Source organism: Pantherophis guttatus, chromosome 15, assembly GCF_059756535.1.
Source record: "Pantherophis guttatus breed Tessera chromosome 15, ASM5975653v1, whole genome shotgun sequence".
NCBI classification, from domain to species: Eukaryota; Metazoa; Chordata; class Lepidosauria; order Squamata; family Colubridae; genus Pantherophis; species Pantherophis guttatus.
In genome coordinates, this window is record NC_142077.1 from 20010659 (window position 1) to 20023095 (window position 12437).

The following is a 12437-nucleotide window of genomic DNA, read 5'->3' on the forward strand; positions in this document are numbered from 1 at the left end:
AGACGTTCCATTCCTCACCATTAGGAAATTTCTAATTAGTTCTAGGTTGTTTCTCTCCTTGATTAGTTTCCCTCCATTGTTTCTTGTCTTGCCTTCTAGTACTTTGGAAAATAGGTGGACCTCCTCTTCTCTGTGGCAGCCCCTCAAATATTGAGGTACATTGCTATGATGTCACCCTTAGTCCTTTTCACTAGACTAGACATACTGAATTCATGCAACTGTTCCTCATATGTTTTGGTCTCCAGGCCCTTAATCATCTTTTCTGCACTCTTTCCAGAGTCTCTACATCTTTTTTATAATATGGAGACTAAAATTGGATGCACGATTCCAAGTGTGGTCTGGCCAAGGCATTATAAAGCGGTACTAATACTTCATGTGATCTTGATTTTATCCCTCTGTTAATGCAACCTAGAATTGCAATGGCTTTTTTGGCTGCTGCCACAGATTGCTGGCTCATATTTAAGTGATTGTCCACTTGGACTCCAAGATCCTCTCACAGTTACTGTTATGGAGCCAGGTTTCACCTCATCAAGTGTACATTTGGTTTTTCCTGCCTAAGTATAAAATCTTACTTTTCTCTACAATGAATTACAATTTGTTAGATAGACCCAAGATTCAAGTCTCCCTAGATCCATCTGGATCTTGAGCCTATCTTCTGGGGTGTTGGCTATTCCTGCCACTTTAGTGTTGTCTTCAAATTTGATGATTTCCATCCAAATCATTCATGAAGATGTTGAAGAGAACTGGGCCTAAAATGGAGCCTTGGGGTCCCCCACTGCTTGTTTCCCTCCATGCAGACGTAGTTCCATTGAGGACCCCAGGCTGACTCCATCTGGGGGTGATGCTGTCCATCCCACATATTTTCAGCTTCCCGAGAAATAGGTTGTGGTTTACTTTGTCAAAGCCTTTCTGAAATCCAAGTACTGTATACTACATGCACTGCATTTCATTGGTCCACTAATTTAGTCATTTTTGTCAAAGAATGAAATAACATTTATTTATGATCTGTTTTTTGATCCTTCATTAGTCCTAGTAAGTCATTCATATCTAGACTGAATAACAAGGGTTCAAATATGCATCTTTCCCTTCCCCCTTGGTAAGCGTAGATCCTCCTTCTCATGGCTCCATTGAGCCCAAACCTCCCTCTCAAACAAGGGCTTGGATCAGGGCCAACAGGCTGAGCTCCATTTTGAGGGCAAAACATTTTCTCCATCATATTTCTCTGTTTATTGAGTCAAATGCTGCACTAAAATCTAGAAAGCAGCAAACCTTGTTTTACCTCACTGATATAGATTACCTATTTCAAGACAAACTTGTTGCCAATATTAGATTATTAATTTATGCATTATTTCTTACAAAAGCTATATAGCATTTAACTCTACCTAAAACCTTCTGCACAGAATGAATTTTTCTCAAGTTTAACTAAGAGGATCATGGCATAAATTTTAGCCAAAATATCTGCTAGTATAATTGACCTATAATTGCTAGAGTCCTTTTTATTCTACTTTTTAGAAAGATAAAATGCATTATTTTTCTGTGAAAATGAAGATGCTAATAGAGGCCCCAATAACCAGGGGTATTTTTTGATCAGTTAAATAGTTGGTAGAATATCTTCTCCAGGGAATGTATTGCTTGCATTTCAGGCCTTTTATGATTAATCTCAACATGAACATAATGGGGTAAAATATTGACATTTTTGCTAATTGGAGAAAAGCAGCTCTTGAATTCCATGGAGAAGACATGATTGCATCTATTGCTCACCCACCACCACCCACCCTTCCCTTTACCAGAGGGAGAAAAACACACACAAACCTGAGGGATTTTGTAGGTGCCTCCTAATGTTGACATCTGGATGGAGATGTCCCTATGAGCTGCATCAAGAAGAGCCAGAAGGTTCTCCTTCCTTCCACAGCTGTAGTTGGGGACATTGGCTTCTCCAGTGGAGAGCATGTCCAACAAGGCATCTGAAGTGCGTAAAGTGCTCAAATAGTTGTTATGGATGTTGTAGCCAAGTGTGAGATTGTGCAAGAGATGGGAATTTTTGTTAGCCAGTTGAATGTTGAAAATGAATAGTAAGCAATAAAAAAAATTGTAAGAAGTCCTATTGAAAAAAAAGTTATTATAATCAACAGCCACAACAAATACTTTTGTTATGTATAAAATATATAATCCTCCAGAAGCCTACTGAGCCTTAAACCAGCATTGATCCAAAAGCAATGATCAGATACACAAATACTGAAATGGGCTGAGGTACGGCAACTACAACTGATTCTACCACTACTTTAAATAAAACTCATTATCCAAGTGATAAATTGAGGATTGAACCGAGAGAGGAAAATAATCTGCAGCCCTTTCATCTTTTTTTCAGACCCCTTTTTGAGTCTCTTTCACAAAATCAGACAAAAGAGAGAAGCCATGGAAATCAAAATCATTCAGGAAATTATAGGAATAAATGAAAAATAAAAAAACTGAAAAGAAGGAGAGTGTTTGAATGGAGGGAGTGCAACTCCATCACCCTGAATGACTTACGAATCATAGAAAACAAACTGAAGAGAAGGAGCCACGTTGAAAAGCAACTTTGTATGCAAACTTTCATTTCCACTGGTAACTATACTGATTAAATGGTCTCCTGGTCTGTAGAAGCTCCGTGGTTTCCCATCCTGGTTCTCCAAACTCAGCGGGCATTTCATTCTCAGCTTCCCAGAGACTGGATGGGACAAAAGCAGCAGCAGAAGCAGAAGCAGGAGGTCCATCATTCATGGGGTGAATCAATGAATCCCTTTCCTGTTTCTAAGGAAGAATTAGAAGAATCAAATGAGTCTCACAAGGTGGAAAGTCCAGTTGCTTTTTCTCAACCCAGAGAAACACTCAGCTTCACCTGGAAAGAAGAGAGACGTACATTCAAGAGCACAGACTCTGCCTGTCCCCAAACTCCATATTTCTCTGCCCAAAGTCTCCCCTGGAGGATTTGGCCCAACAGCAGAGCTGAAACTTTTATTATAATTCTCCCTCTCAGGAGGGATCCCTGGATAATTCAACTAGTTCTTGGACTTGGAGATTGTTAGGAAATTCTCTGGAGGGAAATGAAAGGGAAATAATCCTCATGTGATTCAAAATAACAGGAGGAGAGATGGAATTAAATCCATCATCTAGAATTGAGAGTTTTGGAAGCTCCATGCAGGGAATACATGGCACCTGTGGCTGAAATAACAAATAAATCTGATATTTGTTTGCATAGTGATGAAAGACAAGACTCCAGGGGCCAGTTAATGCCAGAGCATGTCACAGATCTGAAATAGCTGCCAGCTGAGTTAGAACCAAAATTTACTTTATTTTGAAAGCTAATGCTCAAGGGCATCGCACAAAAGGGCTGATGCAATAGTGCAGCCAGTCTCTAAGAACAAAATCAACCTTAGTGCAAAGTTAAAAAAAAATCACAGAGAGAGGGAGAGGGAGAGAGAGAGGGAAAGAGGGAGAGAAAGAGAGAGAGTGAGAGAGAGAGTGAGGGAGGGAGAGGGATAGAGAGAAGTTAGAGATATCCAAGTGAAAAGAGATGGAGAAATCAAGGCTGCCTCTCTCCCCATGTGGGGAGGGGAGGGAGGGATGAAAGGAGGGAAGGGGAGCTCAGGATCCTTGTGTTGCAGATGGAAAGCTTATCTGCAAAATCCAACTTCCATCTTCTGAGTCCAGGGAAGTGGGGAGACCATATCTCATGTTGCTCAGCCACCTCTTTCCACATATGGGGCACTCAGGGAGAAAGTCCAGGATGGCCAGGGAGGAGGAGAGGATCTGGGGCATTCCTGGGAAGAGACTAACCTGGTTTATGGGTCTCAGGGTTGAATGTTGGGGGGACACAGCCCCTGGGGTTTCTCCAGCCTCGCTTTGGCTCCATGTCTTTCCAGGAGAGGCTCTCGTGGGGGAGAAGCCATGCAGGGCTGGGTCTTCCAAGGGGGATCCGGGTTTGCCCTGGAGGAAAAGGTGGCTGGAGGGGACCTTCTGTGACTCTGAGGAAGATCGGGGTCCCCTGTGGCCCCTCCAGACCTCCCAGCTGAGGAGACCCTCTTCATTGCAGCCTTTTCTGGGGAAGGGGCTTAAGCCACCCTCCCTCTGCAATTCTGGGAGGTTTTGCCTCTTTCTCATCCCCCCCAAAGCTTTGATTTTGCTCTTTATTTGAAACCCCCCCCCCTTTGGCTTGGCTTCTTCAGCCTCTTCTCCATCAGGCTGAGGGCAGGGAAGCTCCCAGGCAACCATCTCTTCCCCCTCTTTGATTGGCTACAGGGTTGTCATGATGAAGGGGGCGGGAATAGAAGCAGCCAGTAGAGAGAAAGAGAGGCGGGACTTTTGTCTTCCTTGAGAACTGGAGGATTTGAATGTGAAATCTGCTTTCTTTTACAAAACTATTTATATTATTATGGAAAGGTAAAAAAGCTTTATTTTACTGCAATAGAGGAAGTCTGAAATCAACGCTTTTGTTTTCTTTTCTCCCTCCCCCCCCCACTTCTCTTTCCCCTCCTCCCATTTCTTCCTCTTTGTTTTTTTTTTATTTTTGTATTTTATTCTATAATCTAATAAAAAAAAATTTAAAAAAAGAACTGGAGGATTTGAATGCAAAATCTGATTTCTTCTGTTCAGATGCAGCCCAGAATCAGAAGGAGGGAAGGGTCAGAGAAAATGAAGGAATATTTAAAAATATATTTAAAAAAACAAAGGAAAATTTAGACTTTGACAGAAGAAAAATAAAAAGCGAACACCAAAAAAAAAAAAGAGAAATTATCCAACTCTGTAGAAAAAGTTCTTTAGCTCTGTAGAGTGTGATCCATGTGATATACAGCAATTAAAGGAACGAATGATAAAAATCAGCCTTAAGCAAATCTATTGGAGACGCAGAGCAGAAAGATTGGAAGATGAAGTGAAATTGGACGTTTAAAAAAATAGTGTCATCAAACAGCTTATAGAAAATAGCTAAAATAGTTATAATGTTAACATTACTTTTTGCACAGGTTGAAAGGATTTACAATTTAGAATTTTTCTTTATTTTGATAAAAAAATGTATAAGCTTTCCTATTTCTGAAATAAAAATCTCACCCCTGCCATTGAAGGGAGAGACAAAAAACCCAAATTAAATTCAAGTTTCTAGTGTTTGTGAGTATGGAGTCTGGGTCAATCTGGTCTTTGGTGGTTTACATATATATATATATGGAAAAGAGCCTCGAATGTCGGAGGGAGAGAATTTGGTCCAGGGAGATCTCATCCCCTTCAGGCAACGGCCTCCCAAATACCCGGAGCTTCTCCTGGGCCTTCCGAGATGGGAGAGGCTGAAGGGGAAGCTCTTCCAGGCCAGGAGACCATCTCATGGGGAGAATCCTCAGTTTATTTATTTATTTATTTATTTATTTATTTATTTATTTATTTATTTATTTATTTATTAATCAAATTTCTATACCGCCCTACTCCCGAAGGACTCAGGGCGGTGAACAGCCAAGATAAAATACAGATAATACAAATATTAAAAAATCCCTTAAAATTATTAAATATTTCGGCCGAAACACAGATTAAAACACCCAATTTGTAAAATCACGAATTAAAAAATTTAAAAATTTAAAAGATGGGAGTTAGGCCAGGCCAGCTTGCTGAAATAGAAAAGTTTTGAGAGCACGGCGAAACGTGCGCAGGTCCGGGATCTTCCGTATCTCTGGGGGGAGCTTGTTCCAGATGGTAGGTGCCCCCACAGAGAAGGCTCTCCCCCTGGGGGCCGCCAGTCGACACTGTTTGGCCGACGGCACCCTGAGGAGCCCCTCTCTATGGGAGCGTACTGGTCGGTGAGAGGCTATTGGTAGCAGAAGGCGGTCTCGTAGATACCCCGGTCCGATGCCATGGAGCGCTCTAAAGGTGGTAACCAAAACCTTGAAGTGCACCCGGAAGACCACCGGGAGCCAGTGCAGTTCGCGCAGGAGGGGGGTCACATGGGAGCGCCACGTCGCTCCCATAACCACCCGCGCGGCCGCATTCTGGACCAGCTGGAGCCTCTGGGTGCTCCTCAAGGGGAGCCCCATGTAGAGAGCATTGCAGTTGTCCAAGCGGGAAGTAACGAGAGCATGAGTGACCGTATTTAACGAGTCCCGATCCAGAAAGGGACGCAACTGGCGAATCAGGCGGACCTGATAAAAAGTCCCCCTGGCCACGGCCGTCATGTGCTCTTCTAAAGAACCCTCTCCGTGGGGGCCAGTGACTCGCCCCCAATAGTCAGTGATGGCACCAACTGACTATATCGGGATGTCGGAAACCACAGCCACTCGGTCTTGGATGGGTTGAGCCTGAGTCTGTTTCTCCCCATCCAGATCCGCATGGCCTCCAGGCACCGGGACATCACTTCAAGGGCATCATTGGGGTGGTCCGGGCTGGAGATGTACAGCTGAGTATCATCAGCGTACTGGTGGTACTTCACCCCGAAACCATGGATGATCTCACCCAGCGGCTTCACATAAATGTTGAACAGAAGGGGCGAGAGGACCGACCCTTGTGGCACCCCACATACAAGGGGCCTCGGGGTCGACCTCTGCCCCCCTGTCAACACAGACTGCGACCGGTCAGAGAGAAAGGAGGAGAACCACCGTAGGACGGTGCCCCCCACCCCTAATTCCTCTAGCCAGTGCAGCATGATACCATGGTCGATGGTATCAAAAGCCGCTGAGAGGTCTAATAGGACCAGGACAGAGGAACAACCCCTGTCCCGAGCCCTCCAGAGATCATCAACCAACGTGACCAATGCCGTTTCCGTGCTGTACCCAGGCCTGAAGCCCGACTGGAACGGATCCAGATACGACGATTCATCCAGGTACTGGGGGAGCTGTCGCGCTACCACACTCTCAACAACCTTCGCAACGAAGCGAAGGTTGGAGACTGGACGATAATTTGCCAACACTGCCGGGTCCAGGGAAGGTTTCTTGAGGAGAGGCCTCACCACCGCCTCTTTCAAGGTGGCAGGGAAGACACCCTCACTCAAGGAAGCATTTATAATCCCCTGGAGCCAGCCTCGTGTAACCTCCCGAGAGGCCAGCACCAACCAGGAGGGACACGGGTCCAGTAAACATGTGGCTGCGCTCAGTCTGCCCAGTATCCTGTCCACGTCTTCGGGCGTCACAGAATCAAACTCTTCCCAGATAATACTCACAAGACCTGCCTCTGTCCTCCCCGCTGAATCTACCCAGTCAGAGTCCAGATGTTCCCGAATCTGAGCGATTTTGTCATACAGATACTGTACAAAATCCTCGGCTCTACCCTCCAAGGGGTCCTCCCGCGCTTCCTGGTGGAGCAAGGAGCGGGTCACCCTAAACAGGGCAGCCGGGCGATTATCTGATGACGCAATAAGAGTGGCAAAATAGTTATACTTCGCCACTTTTATCGCCACCAGGTAGGTCTTAATATGAGACCTTACCAGTGTTCAGTCAGATTCAGAATGGCTGGCCCTCCAACCACTCTCCAGGCATCTTTTCCGGCGCTTCATCTCCCTCAGCTCCTCGGTGAACCAAGGAGCCAGGCGAGATTGACGCCGGGTCAGAGGCCGCAAAGGCACGACCCGATCCAAAGCTCCAGCGGCCGCCCTATCCCAGGCGGCCACCAGCTCCTCAGTCGAGCCGTGTGCCAGAGCCTCAGGAAATGGCCCAAGCTCCGTCTGGAACCTATCAGGATCCATCAGGCGCTTGGGGCGGTACCACCTCAATGGTTCCGCCTCCCTGCGGCAGGGTGCGGCGGTTCGAAGGTCAAAGCGAAGGAGGGAGTGATCTGACCATGACAAGGGCTCGATCACTATATCCCCTATCTCAAGATCACTCAACCACTGACCAGAGACAAAAACCAGGTCTAGCGTGTTTCCCCCCGTGTGAGTAGGGCCATGAACTAACTGGGTCAGGTCCATAGCCGTCATGGAAGCCATGAACTCCCGAGCCACCTCAGACGCCTCACCGACGGATGGCACGTTAAAATCCCCCATGACCATAAGCCTGGGGGTGTCAACCGCCACCGCGGCTATAACGTTGAGCAGCTCGGGCAGGGCTGCCGTCACGTGGCAGGGAGCCAGGTACGTAACCAGCACACCCATCTGCACCCCATGACCCCACTTCACAAGGAGGGACTCACAACCAGCCGTCTGAGGAACAGTGGCCTCCCTCGGACCAAGACCTTCTCTAATGACAACCGCCACCCCCCCCGCCCCTCCCCTGTGTCCTCGGCTGATGGAATGCACGGAAACCAGGTGGGCACATCTCAATGAGGGGGACCCCCCCTCCTGGCCCAACCAGGTCTCTGTAATACCCGCCAGGTCCGCTCCCCCCTCCTGAACAAGATCACAAATGAGGGGGGCTTTATTTACCACGGACCGGGCGTTGCACAGCATCAGCCAAAGGCCCAGGGCCTGAGGGTCTGTGCAACCTGGGGAACGAGGGGAGCATTGATGTGGCCCCCTGCTCCCGCCATATCTGCCGCTCCCACCCACAGTACAGTAGTTGAACAAGAAGATCGCATACAACACGGACTTCCAACCAGGCTCCTCCTTGTTCATTCCTAAGTCATTCCCTGTGCTGGAGTTTCCTTTTCTCTGTTTGCATTCCTAACACTTTCCTTCTTTTCTCTTTATTTCACTTACTCCTGTATTGACGGACCTGTCTAATTTCCTGAATGGTCTGGATTTCCAAAGCTTCTCTCTTTTCATCTTATTTTGTGGAAGTCGCTGAAATCCAAAGATGGGACGGAATACAAACCTTAACAACTCCAGATTATTTCCCTCTCTCCATCCAAACTTGAGCTCATCACTTGAATGCTAACTTTTGTTTAAAGTAGTGATTGAAACAGTTGTAATGGCCCCTGCACAGCCCAGTCCCATATTTTTGTAGCTGCTGATTGATACACAATTCCTGATCCCTATAGAAACAAATGAGGGTTTTTTTTAGAATTGGTAAATGTTTCTCACATTAAAAAAAAACCTTCTTCCTTTTATGATAGTTCTATTTTAAGGATTGAATTATTTTGAATTCCCTTTAATGGCCAGAGAAAAATTAGTCCTTCTACAAATAATGGTTTGTTTGTGACTCTTAACTCTGGTGGAGAACTATCTCCATCCCACCTTCTCAACACTCATTCAATGTCAAGGTGATGAGTAACTGTCATTTGCCTCTGGTTTTGGATCTGGGTTGGCTTGAGACTCAGTCAGCTGGTGGAGACAAAGAGGATTAAATTGGAAAAAAAAGGATTTTCTTGCTTCTATTCATGATGATATAAGAATAACATGAGCATTTTGTGTGAAAGAGCTTCTCTATCAGTGACTTTAATATACTATGGTGTATATTTGCTGTACAAATGGTCAGTAAGGATCCCCAGCTCCTGCACAATCTCACACTTGGCCACAACCTCCCTGACAACTAAGAGAATCCACTTGGCCCTTCAGAGGCCTTGCTGGACGTGCTCTCTACTGGAGGAGCCCCTGTTCCCAGGGACGGTTGTGGGAGGAAGGACCACTCCCTTTGGCTCCTCTGGATGCAGCTGACAGGATGGACATCTCCATCCAGATGTCCACATTAGTGGGACCCTACAAAGCCCCACAGGTCCCTGTGTGTGTTTCTTTCTTTGGCAGACGGAGTGGGGAGTGATAGATCCAACCGTATCTTCTCCATGGAATCCAAGAGCTGCTTTTCACTGGTGTAGATGTCCTGGCTGGGGAGGGGGGTCCAGAGTGGGGAGGGGGAAGGGTCAAAACAGGCCTGTCCTTCCATGACAACAATCCCATTGCTTTGGGGTCTTTCTTCTGCTGCAGACTTGTCAAGTGGTCAGACGAGAGTGCAGACAGGAACCACTGTTGGACAGTCTGGTCATTCAAGACTTTCCAGGACTAATGAAGGATCCTGAAGGAATCAGGTCTAAAGAGCCATTCAATTCAATTCAATTCAACTCAACTCAACATTTATTACGGTCACAGGCCAAAAGCATTAAAGAGAACAAGAAAAATTAAAATACTGACAGTTTATGCCCCCAAGAATTAACAACTAAAAAACCCTCAAATCTCTTAGAATTAAAATCAACACTGAGGCATATTAAAAAGCAGGAACCAATAGCAGAATTGAAGGAATTAAAAAAAGATCTTGAGGGGTATTCCAAATCCAGATCTCTATTTACATTACAAAATAAATTTCAAAGGATCAAATCGACTTTACAAAAGCATTCCTCTTCAGTCCTTCAGTTCTTTCTTCTTTGAACCTTCTTACAAGTTATCCAGCAGCAGAAGAATGAGGGAGGGTCTCCTAGGGCCTACAAACCCTCTGGAAGTTGGGTCCATGATCCTGTACAGAACCTCCAAAAGTCATGGAAAAAATAGGGTGCACTTTTTGCCTGGTTCTCAGAGGCTTTTTGGTGTTGCCAGGATGTGGTGGAGACAGAGAATGGGTCCCGGAGGGGGAGGGGAGGAGGAGGAATAGGAGGAGGAGCTACTTGAAGGTCTTAGAGGTCCTTGGAGGCTGCCTCAGATCTCTTTTGATCCTGCGAGATCTCCTCCCAGATCTTACTGGGATTCCCGCCGTTCTCTTTCTCCCAGGAAACGCTCCCTCCATTGTTTCTCTCTGGAAGAAGGAGACGTGGAGAGGTCAATGCGGAGAAGCAGCCAAAGATTCTTACTTACTAGCTTAGCCACAACAACAACTGCTTGCGGGGCAGGTCGTATTTTCGGGGAAACACGGTATTTCTTACCTCTCCAGTTGTTCCCGCAGCTCTTCGTTCTCCCTGAGGAGCTCCTGCTTCGCTCCAGCTTCCGTCAGAACCCTGCAGTGGAGATGGAGGTTTCGGAGTTCCAACATCTGGATTCTGTAAAATAGGAAGACAAGAGGGAAATGAGCCCCCTCAGGTCTTCCCTTGAATCATCAAACCCTTTTAAAATGAAAACTAACTAAAACGCCTGGCACTTCCTTTGTTTTACCCAGCCTTACTTTTTAATTACTTGAGTTTTGCTATAAAGGAATCTTCAGATCTTAAAACCTTTTTTCCCCCTTTTTTGGCTTTCATACCAGAAAATTAAAAACAATTTCCAAACTTTCTAATGGGGACAGAAGGGGGAGAAGACTGAACTGGGGAGAGCCGAGGGGGAGCCGAGAACTGAGGTCAGTGAGCAGCAGAGGAGGAGATCAAAGCAGGGACCTCCTAAATTCAGAGGATTTGGCCAGGAAAAGTCCCTGTCAAGAGATTCATGATGTCTCCCACCCATCCAGGCAACGTAATTCAACACAGAACGTTGTGTAATGTGTGTCCAGGGTAGGGAGCTAAGGAGAATTGAAGAGGAAATCCTGGAAGAGAAAGTCAGGGTTTCTCACCTCCGCAGTTTCTCCTCCACCTCCCTGCAGAGTTCTTCGTTCTTCTCCGAAAGCTGGGCATTTTTACTCAGGAGCTCCTCAGTCAGGGAGAACGACTTGTGCTTTCTGTTGCTGTAAATAGGAAAACCAGAGAGCAATTAGACCCTTAAGTTTTTTACTTGACTCATCAAACATTTTCTTCCATTGAAAAATATTAAAAATACCTTTATGTTTGTGTCGGTGTATAAATTCAGTCTTGCTATTTCTACCAACAATCCTTTCACCATTTATTGGGTCTTTTATAAAGGCTCTGTAAAAATGGCCAATGGGTACAGTTTGAGGGACTTTAGATACACCTCCAGGGTAGTCTTAAGGGATTGGATTAGTGACTTAAATATTAAGGTTTAATGTGTTGATAAGAGTTGTTTATAAGAGTTGGATTACTTAAGTTTTTACTTCAGTATTTAGCAAAGAAAGTCTACACACCCCTATTAAAAGGCCAGGTTTTGGAAATGTAAAAGAAAAAAATCAGACCAAGATAAATCCCTTCAGAGTACTTCCTCCTTTAACATAACGTATAAGATGTACAATTCAAGTCGAAAAACAAACTGAAGTTGTGAGAGAAAACTTCTCTCATGGTTTGCTGTGCCTATTGATTGGCTTTGATTGGTTTCTGGTTTGAACGTTTGAATGAGCCAATCAGAGCGCAGCTGTTGACTCTGAGTTTCCCGGGCTTTGTAACTGACACTCACTCGGCCTATAAGGAGCTGCTCTGGCTGCTGAGAGCACACATGGCACATGGCACATTGCTTTCTTACTACTCTCCCCGGTCCCACACAAGAGCTGCAGTCACTTAGTCTCCTTCTCAGGAAGGAAGATCCTGGGCTCCAACCACATGGAGCAACTGCAAAGAGAGCTGAATGGACATGGCTGAGAGGGAGATCATTACTGATGTTCTTTGTAGATTTTGTTTTCTTTGCTTTTATTAAACTAGTTTGTTTTAAACTCTTCTGGCTCGCCTGTTTGGTGCATTTGTAAGCGGATAAGTCTGCGGTCTATAAAACCTCCACAATAGAAAACTTTGAAGGAAAAAAATTGATGTTAAATAGT

The 12437-nt window shown here is 45.4% G+C and overlaps 2 long non-coding RNA genes across 2 annotated transcripts in view; both read right to left on the reverse strand.

Annotated features, from left to right (window-relative positions):
• The window catches only part of LOC148112057 (uncharacterized), a 152573-nt gene that overhangs the window by 98080 nt on the left and 42056 nt on the right, over positions 1 to 12437 (reverse strand). The window lies entirely within an intron of this gene.
• On the reverse strand, positions 9935 to 11459 carry LOC132710465 (uncharacterized). The gene is made up of 3 exons (XR_009621160.2): positions 11349 to 11459; positions 10732 to 10845; positions 9935 to 10604 (listed from the first exon to the last, which is right to left on the reverse strand). It is a non-coding gene; the product is annotated as an uncharacterized LOC132710465 (long non-coding RNA).